The sequence below is a fragment of the Peromyscus leucopus genome, chromosome 8b (assembly GCF_004664715.2).
Source record: "Peromyscus leucopus breed LL Stock chromosome 8b, UCI_PerLeu_2.1, whole genome shotgun sequence".
Taxonomy (NCBI): domain Eukaryota; kingdom Metazoa; phylum Chordata; class Mammalia; order Rodentia; family Cricetidae; genus Peromyscus; species Peromyscus leucopus.
In genome coordinates, this window is record NC_051086.1 from 103,257,918 (window position 1) to 103,277,572 (window position 19,655).

A 19,655-nucleotide genomic window follows, 5' to 3' on the forward strand; every position below is an offset into this window, starting at 1 on the left:
GCTGTAGCCACAGGACAGTAAGACACAACCTGAACGCAACAGCCCATCTCCCTTTTGTGGAGGCCACCCTGGTGCCCTGGGCTCAGGGACTAGGCTCCGCAAGAGGCTTGCTGCCACCCTGTCCCTTTCTTCATAAGGACTAGAGACAGCCCAGAGACAGAGATGCCTTCCGCCTCCCGGGTGGGAACTGGGGTGGGAACTGCACCTGGAGCAGCCCAGTAGTTACTAATGCTAATTACCTTGGCAACTAATGTGCTCTAATTGGATGGCTTCACCAGGAGTCGAGACCTGGGAAACTCTCTAGCATCCTCTGTGACCCTTCCAGCCCCTTCCTAGCTCCACCGAAGAGCTCAAAGGCCGCCAAGGAAAACGTATTGACCTGGTCTCCTACTTTTTAAAAAGGGTCATGCCAACACCAGTGAGTGGTTTTATCCTTGAACTAACAAAAACAAAAATAAGAGGACAAAGGAGACACTGAAGGCAGATGGAAGAAGATATTACAAATGCCACCAAGGCCTGTGACATCTGTCTAGGGACCGGCAGGCAGCTACTGGAGCAGACCCAGCACCAGCCGCTTAGGGAACATCCAAAAGCCTGGAAGATTCCACACGCAGGTTCTCCTGGAGAAGAAGGCATCTGATGCCTCTCACCTCCCCTAACGCCCCTTGGATGTTATGTGACTGTGGGCTACAGGGAAAGGCAGATGGCAGTGAGGCCAAGCATGGAGCTGGGAGAGCAGGGTTGGGAAAGAAGACACAGAGGAACTTAAGGTAAAGGAAATCCCCCAGTAGAGGTGGAGGGGAAGGGAAGGAAGGAGAGGAAGAAGAGGAGAAAGAAAAAGAGAAGGCAGAGAAGGAGGGAGGTGAGGGTGGAGAGAGGATGGGAAGATGGAGGAAGAAGAACGGAAGGAAAGAGCAGGAGGAGATGGCAGGTGGGGAGACAGGGAGACGCAACCATGGGTGTCCAGGTCCCGAGGGGAGCACAGTGCACCTCCAGAGCTCATTCCGGTGATAAAAATGGTCAGAGGAGGAGTGACGAGGTTGAGCTCCACACCACTGAAACTTCTTCTCCAAGCACGTTTACCAACAGAAGAGCAGCCATGGTGCTTTTCCCCTAATTAAATTATCAGGTACCCGTGGAAGCCCAGGCAAATGCAGACGTCCCTTCCAGGAAGCCCTGTGTGGGTCGGATGGCCATCACCCCTTCTGCCCAGCAGCAATGCAGCATGACAGGCTCTGGACAGGCAGACAACAGGAAGGTCTATCTCTGAGTGGCTTCTGATATGGCTGGGTAAGGCCATGATCACCCTCCTCCCCACACCAGGAGACCTCAGTGCTGATGCACCAGAAAGTGGGAGGGGTGTCACCCACCACAGATTCATGCAGCCTGTGTTCAGCTCAACCCAAGGTGCCGGCATCCCCTGTGATGGATTCTGGTTTAACAGCTTTTAAAAACAAGCAGAGGAGAGCCAGGCGTGATGGATGAGTGCAGGAAACACGCTCATTCGGAGATGATTTATGGGATGTTGCCTGTTGTCCTCATGGGATGCAGCTCGAGGGTGGGGGCCTCGGAGATGGATGTCTCCAAATGCTGAGCACTTGTAGGGTGCCAGCAGCTCCACCAAGAACATGCATGCACCACCCCAGCCTGCAGAGGCCCAGTCTCAGTCGCATGCTGTCCTATGTGAGGGGCATGGAAGGCAGGTGGACTTGATTTGTCCCTCGGCTCCTGAACATGAGCAACGCTCACCTCTCAGAAACATCTGGAGAAGGAACAGCTGGCCACAACCCCTGGTTCCTCCAAGTGACACCAACAGGACATAGAAGTATGGCTGGGAGGATCTGAGAGTGTGGGGACAGCATAAAGGAAGAGGCGGGCTGGCACAGAAGAGTGGTGGCACCTATGTGATGTCCCCTGTGCCAGTGGGTGACAGACGCCTCCTTCCAGTGTGTCTGATGGACCACTGCCCACAACCTGGCCACCACAACACCTCATTTTGCAGCAGATCAATGTCCACCCATGTTTTTAATGAAGGCTTGGAAGTGGCTGCATATTAAGATCCAAATGGACAACACATTGAAAGGGGTGAGCTTTTAAATAAGACCCAACAACGAGGTCCTTCTTAAAGCACAGGAAATGTACAGGGCAGGGTCAAAGGCAGGAGGAAACGGTTTCTTCTCCTGTCTTCCCTTGAGCAAGGACACTTCAACGGTGATGGAGATCACATTAAGTAGCCAGATGTCAAAGCCATTCCTGGAACCGTGACCCAGCTCTGTGCAAGCTGTAGTCTCCAGCAGGCTCTTCTGGCCCAGGCTCTTCATCTATGGCCTCAAAACCACTCTTAGGAGACACTCTCCTCCAAGGAGTCAGAGCAAGGGCTTCTCACACCCCAGAGGTGTGTTTGACATTGCCGGGCATCATTCTGTGGTCGGGGGAGTATGTACAGGAGTCAGTAGCATGACATGCCTGGTCACTCAGCCACGTGCCTGACCTCCTCCTTCAGAGACCTGCCTCCCACCCTCCCAGAGCTGATGAAAAGACAGGCAGGCTATCAAGGTCACATACAGGTGGCTGGGACGTACATCTGTGCTGTCCTCACTCAGATGATGGCCCCTGTGGGTCTATGCCCCCTTGGCTTCACCCCATGGGGAGGACAAGACTCTCAGATATCCAGCTGTCCCTCAACGCATCAGAGGGACCTTCTAAACAGACAGGGGTCAGAATGGGAGCGTGCTACACAAAGTAGTTCCGTGCAAAGGTACTTGTACCCTGGACCTCGCAGGTCTACCCTGAGGACCAGCTAAGCTTTGTGCTTTGAGCTTTCATGGGCCCAAAGAGGTACCTTGCTGGGGACACTGGTTCTCCAAAGCACAGGAAGGTGAAGCTGGGCCAGCTGTGCTTACCCAGGAGTAGGGTCAGGAGCTCCAGCATCCAGCGATGGGACCCTAGGGCTTGCCTGAGGCTGGCTGCAAAACACAGCTCTTCTGAGGCTCTTGGAAGCCACAAGCCAAGTTCCCAGCGTGACAAGAGAGTGCTGAGGGGCTCCCCGCATGGCTTGGCTCGCTGAACAGGGCCATCTCAGTCAGCATGGAAGAAGACTTGGCCTGATGTCCACCTCTGGTGCAGTCCCCCGCCCAGAGTGCTACCCAAGGACAGCAGCAGCCCTAGAGCAGGCCTCAGCTGACCCCAGCTTCAACTTTGACCTCCCTGTCTTGATCCTCTCTACAGAAGGCAGCATCATCAGACTTGAGTCACAGAGAAGTCCCTGACTCAGAGCGCTTCTGTTGGTTTTAACAAAAGATCACACCACTCTACCCCGAGGCCTCCTCAGCCCAGGGCACTGGATCTCATGTTCACTCCATCCCCTCCACTCTTAGCCATCAACCCTGCACAGCCATCTTCTAGATGCTTCAGCTCACCCCTGCCTTGGGGCCTTGGCACCGCACACCCCCGTCTGGAAGGTCCTCTCTCATTGGCTTTACCACACCACCCTGTACAAACAGCAGCCTCCTCCATTCGCCATCGTTGGTCAACTCAGCATACTTCATCAGTCCCCTGGGCCTTTCACTCCCGACATGACTTGCAATCCCCAGCGGCTTGTTCTCCACCTCCCGCCAGACTGTGAACTCTGTAAGGGCTTTCTTCTGTGTCCCTAGAGTCCAAACAGAGCTGGGCTCATCAGAGCTGCGCATACGCAGGCAGTCCTCCATGGACAATGGGCTGCACCCCGATAAACTACTACCCATTGAGACACGTGAGGACATATCGTCCATGCCTGGCCTCATAAGTATCCTCAGTCACCCGCACAACACGCTGTCAGTCTTCCCCTCACGACCACATGGCGGATCAGAATTGCAACTGTCCAGCATCAGGAGAAGATCGAAACTCAAAACCCAAGCACGGTGTCTACCGAGGGCTCATCCCTTTCATACACAGCAGAGGTAGTCACATGATCAAGGGGAGGCCACACTGCTGAGTGAGGAACACAGAGCAATCTGTGGACCAGTGATCCCAGTGCAAGAAGAAAACTCGGGGAAGAGATCTTCAGCCAGCTGTGAGGGGACATTGAGCATGTCCCTGGAGAGGCATCAGCACCACATATAATTCTCTCTTATAGACTCTGCAGTGGGCTCTGGGGAAGCCACCCATTGCCCTGTGGGCAGTACTCACTACACCTTGGCCCAGCAAAGGCCGTCACTGTGGATCAAAGAGATGGTTCATTGGGTAAAGGCACTTGCCACCAAGCTCTGACCTGAGCCCCCTCCCTAAAACCCACATGATGGGGTTGGCCTACAAGTTGTCCTCTAATCCACACAACTTGAGCTATTTCCTAGCTGGTGAACATTCAGGTAGACCAGGAGGATGGGGCTGCCCAACTTTCCAGGGAGAAAGCACAGACGCATGGTACCCAGGTATCCTTACAGTCCTTGCCCCTGTGTGTCATTTATCATAAAATTGCAATCATATGTGCAACGTTTTCTTGGGTTCTACAAACAGGCCCAGGAAACTATCGAGATGGAAGTGGTGTAGTGTAGGTCTTTTGTGAAAGCACAGGTGTCCCTGAGCCCTGTGGTCTGGAAAGTAAGTGAAGTCTCCTGGATTGTGTCTGAAACTGGCAAGTGTGACACTGATCCTGGTGGCTTATGTCAGAATTGACCTGTTTTCCACCCCGGAGGACAGGGGCTGACTCCATCCCCTCACCAGCAAGGCGGAGGCTTACTGCTGATCACTAACACTAGCTTGAAGAGTCAGATCTCAACCCTGGCCACTGGATCTCATGTTGACAAACTGGCAGCAGACCACACAGCCGGCCCACCCTCCTTCCCAAACTAACTTCCCTCAAACATGCCGATGACAGAGAACAAAGGGGACCCTGTTGACTCTTCTTGAGTTAACCAACTCCCAGAAGCCACGAAGACAATGAACTGCAAATGTGTGTGTGGGATGCCCGGCCACTGCCCTACCATGCCTTTGGGAAGGCCTTAGTAAAGTGTTTCTCACTGCAGACTCAAACGCCAAGGCAGAAGCAGGTGAGTAGTGTGGCCTTACCTGTTGGAATGCTGTTTCCTTTTCTGTCACACGGAGGACCTGAAGATGCTTCCTCAGTGTGGAGTGTGCCCAGATAGAGCGGGTTCTCAAGAAAGTGTTAGTTAGGTTCTCACAGGCAGCTTTTCAACCTGAAGAGGAAGAAAACGTGAAAAAAACACAAATAAATACCCTGCCTTGGACATAAACATTCCCCTTTAGTATAAAACAAACACTGGCATTAAACCAAAGAGAAGTGGGCAGTGGCCAAAAGCTTGTCACTGGGATCAGAGTCCCCCTCCATGGGAGGATGCAGTCTCTGACAGCCTCGGGGAGGAGCTGGCCCCCCAGGAGGGCCATCATTAGCACCATAGTGCCCCCCACCCACTCTCGGCCATTCTGCCATCTGCCTGGGCTGCTGCCCTCTCAGCATCTGGCCATCCACTTCCTCTGACTCCCCAGTCCGCCTGATGCTGGTCTCCCACCAAGTGGTTCCCCATCTTTCCGCCATCCCCTTCTGGCCACATTTCCAGTCTCCTCCATCTTAAATTACCTCTCACATACAGACACCTTGTCCCCTCTTCTAGTGGGATTGGTCAGATGGTGCCCTCACTCTAGCCACAGTCCTCCAGGACAGTCAGTTGGAAGAAATACTCAATGCCGCTTCAGTGACCATGGTGAACTCAGCCTGTGGGAGCTCCAGGCTCACAGGACTTGGGACACTCCAAGAAAATGAGACCAGATGACAGACGCAGCGCTAAGGCCCTGAGTCTCTCGTGGTAACCGCAGTCACAGGTGGTATCATGGTAAATCTTCCAGGGCCTATAGGACCCTCGAGATCTGGACCCTCTCTTGTCACACTTCCTCATCCCTGCATCCAGGACTCCAGAATACCCCTGTCTACACAAGGCAATTCCTCCTGACCCCCATGGCACACCTGCGCCCACTGTCACATGGAGTGTGCCTCCCCTCAGAACTGCATAGCTTTTTCCCTGCTCCAACCCCAATTCTGCATGTAGCACCTTCCAAGTTAAACCATTCAGGATCAGAACACTCAATAAGAATTTTCACCATCCCACAGCTGTCCCGGCCATGCCCCACCACGACCCAGTCTGTTTTGGTTTCCTTGATCCGAGCTGAGTGGGAGATAATTTAGCAGCCTGTCCTCCACCATGGAGGCGCATCTTCTTTACTCCACAGTATGAAGCACCATCCATCCATCACCCACTACACAGAACACAGGCTGGAGGCCTGAAGCCCCCCCCCTCCCATACCCTGTGCAGCCATGCATCTCCAGCTGCTGTAGGCTTGTGGGATTGCTATTCTTATCTTCCACCCTGGCAATCCCCACCACAATGTCAGAGGAGTGTGGTGGGGTGAGGAGAGGAGCCAGCCCAGGCTGGCTGAGACGGAAGAGAAGCGTTATATAGCTAGCTTCCCCAGGGCGCCAGGGTCAAGGCCACAATCTGCTACTCCTACGGTTGGCAGCAAAAGGGTCTCATCAGTGGGGGGCAAACTGAGTCCTCTTCACCCTCAGAAGCAGTTATGATGCCCCACGTGTTCTGAGTGTGCCTCACTGTGTGTGGCACCAGGTCCCCAAATCCAGGCCAGGCAAGCTCATAATCAGGTGAGGAATACACAGGGCATGTCTAACTGCTGACCCACAAAGGATGGTCTGCTAGCAGCTGCAGGGAGGGCAAGTGGGGAACTCTAAGTCCCCATGGTGTCCCCTGTATACACCTGTGCATGTGCAAACACACACACACACACACACACACACACACACACACACACACACACACAGAGTACAGGCTGCAACTTTAACTCCAGGAACCCATTGGAGTGTCAAATGTCATAGTTGGCCACTGTTGGCCAAGAAAATGACCCCCCCACACACACACTACACCACATGGCAAGCAAAGACCGTCATACCCTAGACTTTGTAACGCACTCAGCGACTCCTGTGGGGCAAGGCCCTGCATCAAAGACGGAATAGACCGTCCCCAAATCCCCCAAAGAGAAGTTACACATAGCCTTCAGGACCCAAGGACAGGATGGGGACATCACTAATTCTTTATAAATTAAAAATCACCTGAGAGAGTGGCTTTATTTATAGGATTCAAGATGAAAAGGAGAAAGGGCATGGAAAGGGAGGGGACATGGAGCAACAGTGAGGGATTTCTTCACTCTGGAGGTGGAGGTGGGGCGGGGGATTAAGAATTGAAGGTCATCCTACACAGCAAGTATGAGGCCAGCCTGGGCTACATCTCTCTCTCTCTCTCTCTCTCTCTCTCTCTCTCCTCTCTCACACACACACACACACACACACACACACACACACACACACACACACACACACACACACACACGACTAACAGGAGAGTGTAAAATGACTCTCAAAGCCAGAAAGCGCAGCTCACTGTGCTTCTAACCAAGAGGAAAACAAGATACAGGGTGCACGTCTCAGTAGTAAAGATTACAGAGAATATACAATATTCTGAGAAAATGAGCCTCCTCCTCCTCCTCCCGCTTTTAAATCGCTCTTGCAAAACCGGCTTCACCCTTCACTCCCCTCGTGCCTTATGAATCCTGTCTCCCGGTTTATTATTCTGGCATCTGGTGGGAGGCTGACAGTCACCGTGGCTACACTTCTTTTTTTAATGCCAGCCTGTTTTAATAATACAGTGTACCTTTTGGTTTGGTGAAATGTGACATTATTCCAGGCACCCAGCGGCAATGGGAAGGGCCTTATGTAATTTATGTGTTCTCTGCGCTGTGTTTAACACTCCCAAAGCAGAGGGCTGTAATTTGGGAAGCGATTCTCCCCAAGGTCAGGGGAACAGTTTGTGGAGGGAAGGCTGGTGGCTGTCTGACCTGAGTTCAGCCTGGGAGCTCAGGGAGCCCCTGGCTATGAGGCTAGGCTAAGCAGCAGGAGGACTCTGCACCTCAAATGACAAATGCCCCACCCCCCCAAATCACCCCAGCCCAGCTATGGCCGAGTCACCGAGTCTGGGGTTTAAGCAGTTTTTAATGAAGTAGAGATGGTAGAGGCAAAGCCAGAGTGTTTGGGGGCATTTTTGTCTCCTGTCACTAACCCAGATGTTCACCTTTTAATTTATCTTTTTATTTTGCATGGGGGGAGGGTATTGTGGGTATACACACGTGGAAAGGCATGTGCGTATGTACCTGCATGTATGTATGGAGGCCAGAAGTTGATGGCAAGTGTCTGCCTTACTCAGTCTCATTATTTTTTCAGACAGCTTCTCTTGCTGAGCCTGGAGTTCACCAGTTAGGATAAATTTGCTGGTCAGTGAGCCCTTACCCAGCCAGGGCTGGGGTTATGGGCAATTACCACTGTGGCCAACTTTTTATGTGGGTGCTGGGCATCTAAAAGCTTAGATGGTAAGCACATTGCCGAATGAACTCTCACCAGTCCCCCAGGTCCCTAGTTTGCAATGACAGAGACCCTGGCACAGGGGACTGAGCCTGCCTTAGGGATGCCGAGGAAACCCTGATCATCTAGCACCCATGTCCTGACCCTTCCAGAAAGCACCACCACGAGTTCCTCCTATGCTGGGAACAAAGGAGTACCACAGGGATGTGTCCCCAAGAAGCTTGCAGTAGAGACACAACAGCCAGCTACCCCAGTGGAGGTGGACAAGCCTTGAGAAGTGGGATCTTCCTTTGCACCATGTCACACCTAGGGACTGGCAGACGGCAAGTGCTATACCAAGACATTTGAGCAACTGGAGGAATAAAATGTCAACGAGAGAGATGGGGAAACCACCACACTCGTGGGGGAGGGTGTTCTGGCTTCCCAGATAGAGCTGGTGACAGACCCCAATGGGGATGGGGGAGAAGGAGGAGAAGGAGGGAAGGAGGAGGAAGAGGAGGGGGAGAGGGAGGCAGGGCAGAGAAGAGACAGCAGGTGCCAACTAGGGACAGCCACAGGGAAATGTCTTTCTGGGAATATAGAGACGGAACAACATCAGAACTGGACAGAACTGAGAACAGGACTGTCATGTGAAGTTGGGAATCTGATCATGGAGCTCCTTGGATGGCACACCAAGGACTTTATGATGTCACTTGGAGAATTTTTAAGTGGGAAGCTATGCAGATTGGTGTCTTAGGAGTGTGTTCTGGCATCCGGGTGGACCCTGTAGACGTGTGAAAACAAGACAGGAATCTCAATCGACTGCTACAGGCAATCAAATAAGACGTGCAGGCTTGATGAAGGGCAAGGTGGAAACTGGGGGATATGGCTGGCAGGGTTCAGAAACCAATGTCACACAGGATTGATACAACACAAAATATAAGCCACCCCATAGCTTCTCAACAGAGTTGAGTGCCCCTTTCCAAAGTGGGGGGAGCCTCAGGACATCTTCCAAATGAAACCTTCCATCTTGGAGTTCTGAGCATAATCTAAGAGAGATGGAGCTCACTCTGCAGGGAAGCTCCTTAAACTCAGAAAGTAAATAATTCAGTGGCTTCAGGAAGTCCCTGAAACCAACCAGATTCACCAGGTCCCTTCCCCAGAGTACATAAGCAGTAAGGCCTGCGGAGACACTCACTGAGCCACCTAGAAGAGGCAGAGCTCCATTCTATTCCTGTAAGTGACCCCTCACCCATACTCCTGTAAGTAACCACAATCCAACTTATTGGTTTACCAAGTTGGTCTTGATGATATCCGTATTTTGGTCCTGGTGTTGGTTCCCTAGCTGGGGTGGGTAGACATTTGTCCAGGTCTTCCTAGGAATGGTACACCACAACAGGGCTTCAGTGGAGTCACCATGATCTTGTTTCCCTTTCCTATGCCAAAAATAGCATCTACCCAGAACTAAGGGGACTGGGGCAGGAGGACATATGCTCCAGGACAATCCGGCTGCATAGAAATCCTGGGTTTAGGTTTTGGTTGGAAGGTTAATATATTTCAAGGCTTGTGATGCTGTTCAGACTGGAACAGTCCTGAAGTGACCACAGAGGGAGCTCCAAGTGGTCGGGCACTAAGACCTAAGACTTAGGGAAGTGGCTTGCCTGCTTTGGGGACTGTGATAACCAGCCTCCAGGACAGCTCTTGTGGTCCCATCCCCCTCATACACCTTTGTCCCCACCTCCCAGCTGAGTCACCTGCGTGAACAAAGGATACAATAGGTAGGGCACATACAAGTTCAGGTCACCAAAGAGAACAGGACACCTTTCTTGCTTTTCACAGGGACCTTCAGCAGCTCTCCTGAGAGATCACATGGGCAGGAGGAGGCTGAGAGGCCATTGCTTGGGAAGGTATAGGAAGTGGCACCTTAATCCCAGGCTGGCTTTAGACACCTGCAGCCCAGGCCAACTGGCAATCTGAAGCCTTTGAGATACCTTGAGCTCTTTAAAGCACAGGCTAAGCTAAGCTGCTCACAGGTTCTGGAACCCCAGAGACTGAGAACCAGTAAACGGTGGTTGTCTGAAGCCATTGCATTTGCAGGTCATCTGTCACCAAGTGAGAGATAACTAACCATTGCATTTGCAGGTAATCTGTCACAGAGTGAGGGATAACTAACCATTGTATTTGCAGGCAATCTGTCACAGAGTGAGGGATAACTAACCATTGCATTTTCAGGTCATCTGTCACAGAGTGAGGGATAACTAACAGGAGTTTATAGAAAACATCAACACTGCCTGGAGCTGCAGATGTGCTCAGAGCAGCCATCAAGAAGGTGGGGGATGGAGATGGCAGAGGTGACGTGAGGTCACAGCTGGGTTTTTCCAGGAGTTTGTGGGTAGGAAAGTCATGCACAGAGGAACAGGGGCCTCCAAGCAAGGAGAACAAGACAGAGAAACTCATCATCTCGGGGATAAGGGTGTTTCCAGAGGAGGGCACCAGCTGTTGCACAGGTTAGAGCAATAGCCAGGCACCCTCTTAACCCAGTCATGACTCTGTACCTCCTTGATTGGCTGCTGGCCCCTTTTCTTCTCTCAGACTTCTCTGTAGAGGTCTCCCCTGATAACCCAAGGAAAAGTTCCTTGTCCACTGTCACTGTGTTTCAATATGGGCATCACCCCACCGTGGTCTGCAAAGGCTGGGGAATTTGGCACTTCAAACCCAGTGACTGATCCAGTCTAGGTTCTCAATGCTGTGGGATAGAGAGACGGATCAATGGATTGATGGATCAAAGGATGGGTGGGTGGGTAGATGGATGGATGTGCGAGTAGATCAATGGTGAGTACATCAATAGTTGGGTGTATTGATCAATGGATGGGTGGGTGGATCAATCAATCATTCATTCAGTGGATCAAAGGATGGATAAATAGATCAATGGTTCAATGTATAGATGGATGACTAGACAGATTGATGGCTAGATGGATGACTGGATCAATGGATCTATGGACTGATGGAAAGATCCAAACCTTGAACTTTACCTAGTGGCCCAGGTCAATTGGTGGACAAGCCATTTCTTTCCTGGACCACCACTCTATACACACACACACTCACACATACACATACACTCACACACACACACACACACACACACACACATGAACTCACACACATAGACACACACTCACACACACACACTCACACATACACTCACACATACACATACACTCACACATACACAATGCACTCACACACAGACACACACTCACACACACATATACACTCACACATACACTCACACACACATACACTCACACATACACACACACTCACACATACACATACACTCACACACAGAGACACATACAGACACAAACACACACACTCAGACATACACACTCACACATAGACACACACTTACACACACATACAGATACAAACACACATTCAGACACACACACACACACACACACACACACACACACACTAGTGCTCTTTGCTGTAAAGAGAAGCTTGGCTGGGATAGCAGAGGATATAGGGAGGGGGAGAAAGCCCTGGAGTTGATCCTGACAGGCTCTTGCACTGTGCTAAAAACAGTCAGAGTCTGCAGGAAACCCAGGCAACCCCCTACTGTCTTCAGGAATTCAACACACACAGGCAGCCTGTGCCCAACTGCACCAGGCAGCAGGAACTAAGAGTGCATCCTGGGGGGCCCTCAGCAGTGCAGGGTCAGGTGGGGATGGAGGCAGCCAATAAACCTGGCAGAGCAACTGGTCCACAGAGGAAGGCCCGGAGGCCAGCCAGGCCCTGCCTGCCCTTTGCCCGCAAGGCCCCGGGCACAATGCACACTTAAGAACAGGGCCTCCCCACCACACAGGTCGGATGAGCATCATCCTCTGCTGTCACCGGCAGAGCACCGGCCAGGCTGGTGAATGCAGCCTCCCAGCACACACACAGGTTTGGCAGGCATGGGAGCCAGGGGCTGGGCGGAGTGAACAGCTTGCTGAATGAAGTGACATCAGAGGTGTGAGGGAGCTCACCCAGGTGGCCTCAGCCCCAGACAGCTGACCACCTCACTGCAGAGTCCCAACTGGAAGACCCATGAAGGAACAAGCTCCACCCCACCTGCAGGAAGCCATCTTGGCCAGAAGCAGGATCAAAGACAGCTATAGACACCTAGAGAAGGATCATGGACACACCAGACAGACACACACAGGGGCCAAGTCAGGTGCCTAGATGAGCAGGAAGTCAGTGACTGGGGGGTGGGGAGGCAGGAGGAGAGCTGGAAGTGGGGAGGACCACCCTATGTCCGTGCAGTGGCTGCCTGTGAGCAATTTTATTCTGAGATTTAGATGGTGCCGTATTCCCAAGGTTAGCCCCTACGCTTGTTTCCCAGCACTGCATTTTCTCTGTACCTACCCAGGGGCTGCAGCGCCCGCCTGGTCTTCCTTCAAGCTCTGTCCCCTCCCCTACAGTTTTAGGCGTGGAGATGAGGGACTCAGTTGGTCTTATTCTTGGGGGCAGGGGTGGGGCATGGGACATGGGAAGGTGGCAGTCACAGGCCAGGAGAGGGGCGTGGAGACAGAGGGAGATGATGGCGGGGGGGGGGTGGTCTGGGGAGATGAGGGAGGGGCACCGGGTCCTTGTCAAGCTTGGGAGTAGGAGGATAAGAGCAACAAGGAGAGGGGGAGAAGATGCAAGAGGGCCCAGGAAGAGTGGAATCTGGAGTGTAGAGAGTGGGAGAGGAGTACAGAAGTGGGGGTACCTGGGAGTGAAGATGGGGGGTAGGGAAGGAGACATGGCATGAGGAGGAAACAAGGGGTACGCTGCAAAGTGTGTGGATTCCAGGGTTGGAGGCATGGGGCAGGGGGCTATCCAACCTACAGAGCCCCCCTCCTGGAGAGGCAGATAGTGGGGTCCCCACAGTCAGACAGAGCAGAAGTTTGTTTCTTCTAGTCTCTGGCTGGGGGTAGAATGTAGCATATCGGGATGTTTAACAGTTTGCTGTGAGACTTCCATCACAAATGGAAGAGATGGCCACCTGAACAGAAAAAAAAAAAAAAATAGAAAAGGCAGGAGGCTCGGGGTGTCCCCATGGCTGGTGACATGAGAAGGGCCCCAGGGAGTCCAAAGTGGAGTCATAAAAGCCAGCAGACCAGCCACGAGCTCTTCCAAGAAGGATGCGTGAAAGCCTTCCCCTTGCCCCTCCTTTGGGTCTGGAGTCCCCCAGCTGCCCTGGAGTTCTCCCTGCCTCTGCCCCCCCCCCACACACACACAACTTCTGCGGGTGGCCTGACTGCATCCCCTGAAGGAATTTCTCAACTGCTCCCAACCTAGAGCCCCACCGGCCTCTCTGCACGCAGCCCTCTCTTCCAAAGCTCGCATTAGGGAACTAACTCAAGACTGTAGTGTGCTTTAAGAGAATCATTGCAAGAGACACAGTGACATTTTGTAGTGCACAAGTATTCCAGAGGGATTCCCAGGCAGCCCCGCTCTGTTCTGCCCTGGGAGAATACTAGCCACCAGGAGGAAGCTGCCCAGATCGCTGTGTAGATACCTCACAGTCCTCCAGCCCCTGTGGGCGTGGAAGAGAAGAGGACTGCCCTCAAGGTGGGAGGTGAGGCAGACAGAAGCAGCATGCAGAAAGTGTGGGGCAGCATCCGTCACTAAGCCCTCCCAGGGGATGACCCTTTCTTGACTCTGGGGCACAGTATTGCCTCTGCTGAGCCACACAAGCATGCTCCTGGGTGTCACCAGATTGTCAAACAAGAGCTCAATGCCTGCCTATCTCTGGTGCATCTGGGAGTTTTGAAGACAGTATTCCCCTCGTAGGAAGACAAGGACATCTTTCCAGGTGACTTGGGTACACCAGTGCGAGGGAGGACCTGGACCAATGAACTTCTACAGCCCGAGACTGTTGAGCCTTCTGACGGGAGTCAAACCTGAGACTTAATCAGTTCTCCAGGAAAAGCGATCATCCATAGCTATGTGGGGCATGCCATGCTTGGGCTGAGAGGCGTGTCCCAAGCCAGCACTAGTGGGAAGGCCCCTACCAGGCCACCATTAGCCTGTCTTTGCTCATCAGCTCCTGCATGGAGGATAGAGGGAAGCGACACACAGATCTAGGAGAGCACGCTCATCCCAGTTCACCTTGCTCTAAGTCCAGGCTTGGCTTCCCCAGGTTAGCACCAGCATCAGCACAGAGCTAAAGGTAAAGCATACACAGGGCTTGAGAGGGTCTCTCCCTGATGTGCCCACTGAAGAGTGAACTTAGTCTTATCAATAAAAAACAGCAGTCAAATATTGGAGTAATAACCTGAAAGATCAGAGAAGCAAAGGAGCAGCCAGTAATTTCTTACCTCCCAGGATCCTCAGACCAAAGGGGTCTGAGATCCTGTCTCCACCTGCCTTATATTCCTTCCCTGCCTGCCCTCCCCCACACACACCCCTGTGGATTGTGCTGGGATTAAAGGCATGCACCATCACCACCCAACTGTTTTTCTTTTAGACTGGTTCAATCTCGTGTATCCCAGGGTAGCCTTGAACTCCTGAACTTCCTGCTTCCTCCTCCTCCCAAGTGCCACCACTGCCTGGCCTCTATGGTTAACTAGTAGCTAGCTCTGCCCTCTGATCCCCAGCAAGGTTTATTTGTCAGAACACAAACAAAATATCATGCAACAGCCCACAGGGCACAGCTGTCGCCTTCTGCTTCTGGGGTACAACAGCTTCACCAGCAGCCACCAAGAAACACCCGGAGTCTGCCCAAGACCTCCCTGACTATGGGGAGCTGGATGCAGACCAGCAGAGAACTCTGTCTGGCAGTGGCAAGGCAGTGGCTTTCATGGGACCACAGATGTTTGGCAGGAGGCTGGAGCAGCTGGGATTATAGAGCAGGCAGGTGGATATTAGACCTTTGGGGGGAGGGGCTCTGTCTACTGCAGCCCTATCCATTGGATGCGAAGCACAGATCACAGGCCAGCAGAGAGGACTCCTTGTTGTCCATAGTTCAGATCAACTCTGCGCCTGTGTAGTCCTCCACTCTGCCGCCTGGAAGGTTCTGCTCTGATATCTGCCTTCCTAGGAACTCATTTTCCTTTTGAGCTCCTTTAGGGGACATTCTTAGAGCCCAGCATATGAATCTGGGTTCATGGAATTTTCCATGGCGGAAGGAAGCTCCGAGGGTCAACACAGCTCAGTGAGGCTGGGAGCACACATCAAAAGGAGGCTGGCTCGGAGTGAGTATTGCTCTCGCAGAGTTCAGTTCCCAGCACCCACATTAGATGTCTCACAGATGCCTGTAACTCCAGCTCCAAGGGAATATCTGATAATCTCTGGCCTCTGAGCACCTGCACTCATGTGCACATACCCCCATATAGATACACATGCATACACATAATTAAAAATAAAATAAATCCTTACAAAAGATGAAGCTGAGTTACCAGAGATACTGATCTACATATTCATCTACCCATTCATCCATGTACCCTTTTGTTCCCTGCCTGTTCATCCACTAACGGCACATCCGCCCATCCATTCTTTCAACTATACAGCTATATAGCCATTCACTCATCTGTCTCTCTACCCACTTTCCCATCCATCCATCCACCCACCCACCCATTCACTTACCTATTCATCTATTCACCCACCTAGTTAACTATATATCTACCCATTCATGCACATACCCATCTATTCATCCATCCATCTCTCCCTCCACTTAATTTCATTGACTTATCTATTCAACCATTTACCCATCCATCCAAGTACATAGCTATGCATCCACCTATCCATTTGTCCATTCATCTATACACCCACCCTTCCAACTATATATTTACCCATCCATCTAGCCATTCATCCACTCATTTATCCATTCACTATTTCATCCACTCACCTATCACTCTAACTATCTATTTACCTGACCATCTATCCATCCATCCATCTACTTATCTAGTCACACACCTACTGTCTACTACACCTCCAGCTACCAACCTCAGCCACCTCCTTATCTCTTCACCTATCCATTCATCTATGAAGTAAGTATAGTAGATGTCCCAGACAGGGATGGGGGCTAGAGGCAAGTGCCACCAAGACTGAAAAAGAAGGCAGCCATACACTTGCCTTGTGTTAGACAAACAGTCTTGGCTCCGCTGTCACTCACTATCCCTGCTTACTTGTCTCTCGGCTTCAGATTTCTTGCCTATGAGGTAGGGTCCTAACTTTACCATTGGGTCACAAAGAGAAACAAGATCAGGTATACAGAATACTCAGTTCAGTGACTGGTCCATGATGAACACTCAATGCATGGTGGTGACCAGCTTCCCATCATAGATCACCCCCACTACCACCGTCATTGTCTCTGTCATCAGAATGAGCCTGCCATCCATGGCACTGTGAGGATCAGCATCAACACAACTCTGATCCCCACTGTGCCCTCTGTGGTGCTGCTTTGCAGGATTTCCCCCCTCCCCAAAGAGCCAAGTCTCTTTCTTCCCTGTGAGAATCTGGGCTCAGCTGTATGAGATTTTTGGCTAATGAGGTAGAAGAGATGCAGAGACACCCCAAACCTGGGCAGAAGTGGCCTTATAGTGTTGTATGTGTTTCTGGTTGTTCACTGCCCAGTGGTACAGAGGCCGATGGCCCCCACCCAATGTAGAGCCATTGAACCGACCCGTAGATCAACAGAGAGTTTGCCAAGACCAGCTTACCCACAGACCTGTGAGTACTGATCTTGTAGGGAATTCCTATCTAGAATCTATAAAGAACTCAAAATATCAAACACCAAAACAAAACAAACCATCCAATCAATAAATGAGCAGATGAATTGAACAAACCTCTCAGAAGGACAAATGGCCAACAAATATACGAAAAAATGCTCAACATCCTCAGTCATCAGGGAAATTCAAATCAAACTACACTGAGGATCTGTCTCAGCTCAGTTAGATGGCTATCATCAGCAAAACAAAGAAGACACACTGGAGAGGACATGGGAAGGGGGCCTCTTCTATGCTGCTGGTGGGTGTGTAAGCCAGGCTGCAAGAGGCTGCATTATGGAAGCAGTGTGGGGGTTACTAGAAACAAACAAACAACTTAAAAATAGAACCGCCATGTGACACAGCCATACTGCTCCTGGGACTATGCCCAGAGACACAAGTCAGCATTCCCCAGAGCCACCTGCACACTCGTGTTCACTGAGGCCAAGACAAGAAAACAACCTCAATGAACACGTACTACATATACACAGTGGTGTTCCGTTCTGTTGAGAGGAAGGAAGGAAGGAAGGAAGAAGGAAGGGAGGGAGGGAGGAGGGAGGGAGGAATAAAGAAAGAAAGAAAGGAAGGAAGGAAGGGAGGGAGGAGGGAGGGAGGAGGGAGGGAGGGAGGGAGGAGCGAGGGAGGAGGAAGGAAGGAAGGAAAGGAGGCAGGGAGGAGGAGGGAGGGAGGGAGGAGAGAGAGAGAGAGAGAGAGAGAGAGAGAGAGAGAGAGAGAGAGAGAGAGAGAAAGAAAGAAAAAGAAAGAAAGAAAGAAAGAAAGAAAGAAAGAAAGAAAGAAAGAAAGAAAGAAAGAAAGGAGCAATTATGCCCTTTTCAGGAAAATGGGTGGAAGTGAAGATCAACACTTAAGCCAAATAAAGCAGATTCAGAAAGACAAATCCCAAATGTTTACTTTCATATGCAGAATCTATATATTAAAATGAATAGGATGAGACCACAGAATGGAGGGTTGCTGGGGGGGGGGGAAGAAAGGAACCAGCAGGAGGGGCCAGAGGGACAGGAATATGTAACCTGAACAAAGTCCGTGCTAAACATTCATGAAAATGCCATAATGAAGGCTATTCTTTCGTACACTGTAAAAAAAGTTTTTAAAACAAAATCCATTAAAATACCCTATTCATATTTTCATATTTTAACGGATTACACATTGCAATAATAGTTTAAGTGTATTGGACTGTGCAGCAATATCCAGCTGGCCTCCGTCTCCCTCAGCCTCCTGTGCCCCTTCCTTCTCACATTAAAGGTGCCCTGTAGCTCCAAGCTCTGCCCCCTTAGGCTGAAAAGGAAAGCCTTCTGCCAGGAGATCCTGCCGAGCTCCATGCCCCTGCCTTCAGCTGCCTGCTCACAGAAACACCAAGTGGCATCACAGTTGGGAGGAGGAACAGCCTTGGAGGAAAGAGTGGCAGGGCCTGGAAACGCAGCCTCTAGCGCGAGATCGTGCGCTAGGTCGCCAGTCCACCTACTCATTTACTTCTAATTCTAGGGAACCCAGTTGTCAACAGCTCCTGGGAGGGGCTGCTGGGTGAGAGCGAGCTGAGAAGCTCTTCCTGGATTGCTGCTAAGAGGAGATTGGGCCTCTGAGGAGGGCGCTGCGGCGGTGGCGGCGGCGCCCCTGTGGGCACATTAGGGATTCTGCACAGCAGCTTGCCGTGAATCACTTTCCCTTCCGTCCCCGCGCTGAGGGGCTCAAAGGTCGATTTTCCACGGTTATGACAACAAAAACGAAAATTGGGTCAAACTTGAAAGGTATTATCTTCCTCCAAGCTGGTAAGTGCACAGAGTAATGAGGTTGGTTAAGCAATCCACCCTGGCATCCCCCCACCCCACCCCGCACTACTCTGCCTACAGGCGGGCCAGGTAAGTGGGTGGGCGCAGCCCGCCCTGCCACGCCTCCCACCTGCCCAGCCAAAGGGCCTGGGCTTAGTCTTCTGCCACCAGAAACCTCTCTGGCTACAGAGACAGGGCACCTGCTGATTCAACCCTTCCTGCCTCTTGGTTCTCTCCGTTGGAAGAGAACCTCTAGACCAAGGCTCCCAGATATCAGTCTAGTGACTGGGAGACAGTCGGCTTGCTCTCCAGCGGTCCCTTTCCAGTCAGCTTCTCCTTGTCAAAAGCTGGATCCTGGAAGAGCTGAGGTATTATGGGTAACCTGCTGACAGCCGCGCCTTTCCAGGCTTCTCCTGTGTCAGACCCTGTACAAACACTGTGGATTTGCAAAGTCCGCCCATCTCCTGACCAATCACCCACCACCGTACTGTCTGCACAAAGTCTGCACAGAATCTACCAAGCCCAGCTGCCAGCAGGGTTCGAATCGAACCCAGGCTACACAGTGTTTACCGAGTGATCTGTCCCAGCTCCTGGAGTTAATCTTTGGAACTATGTTGCCTTCATCACTAGGGAAAGAACCTAGAGAAGAGGGAGGTGCTCTCTCAGAGCTCGTTGTATTTGGAAACTGTGTGTGTTGTGGGGTAGGGTGTTAGACAGGGTCTCATATATCCT

At 51.6% G+C, this 19,655-nt stretch overlaps 1 protein-coding gene across 4 annotated transcripts in view; it reads right to left on the minus strand.

Moving 5' to 3' along the window:
* Rbfox3 (RNA binding fox-1 homolog 3) overlaps nt 1-19,655 on the minus strand; it is a 428,898-nt gene that overhangs the window by 316,849 nt on the left and 92,394 nt on the right. For all 4 annotated transcript variants that reach the window (XM_037201310.1, XM_037201309.1, XM_028892576.2 and 1 more), the window contains exon 2: nt 5,050-5,177. The gene's annotated coding sequence lies outside the window, so the exon portion shown is untranslated. The remainder of the gene's footprint in view (nt 1-5,049; nt 5,178-19,655) is intronic.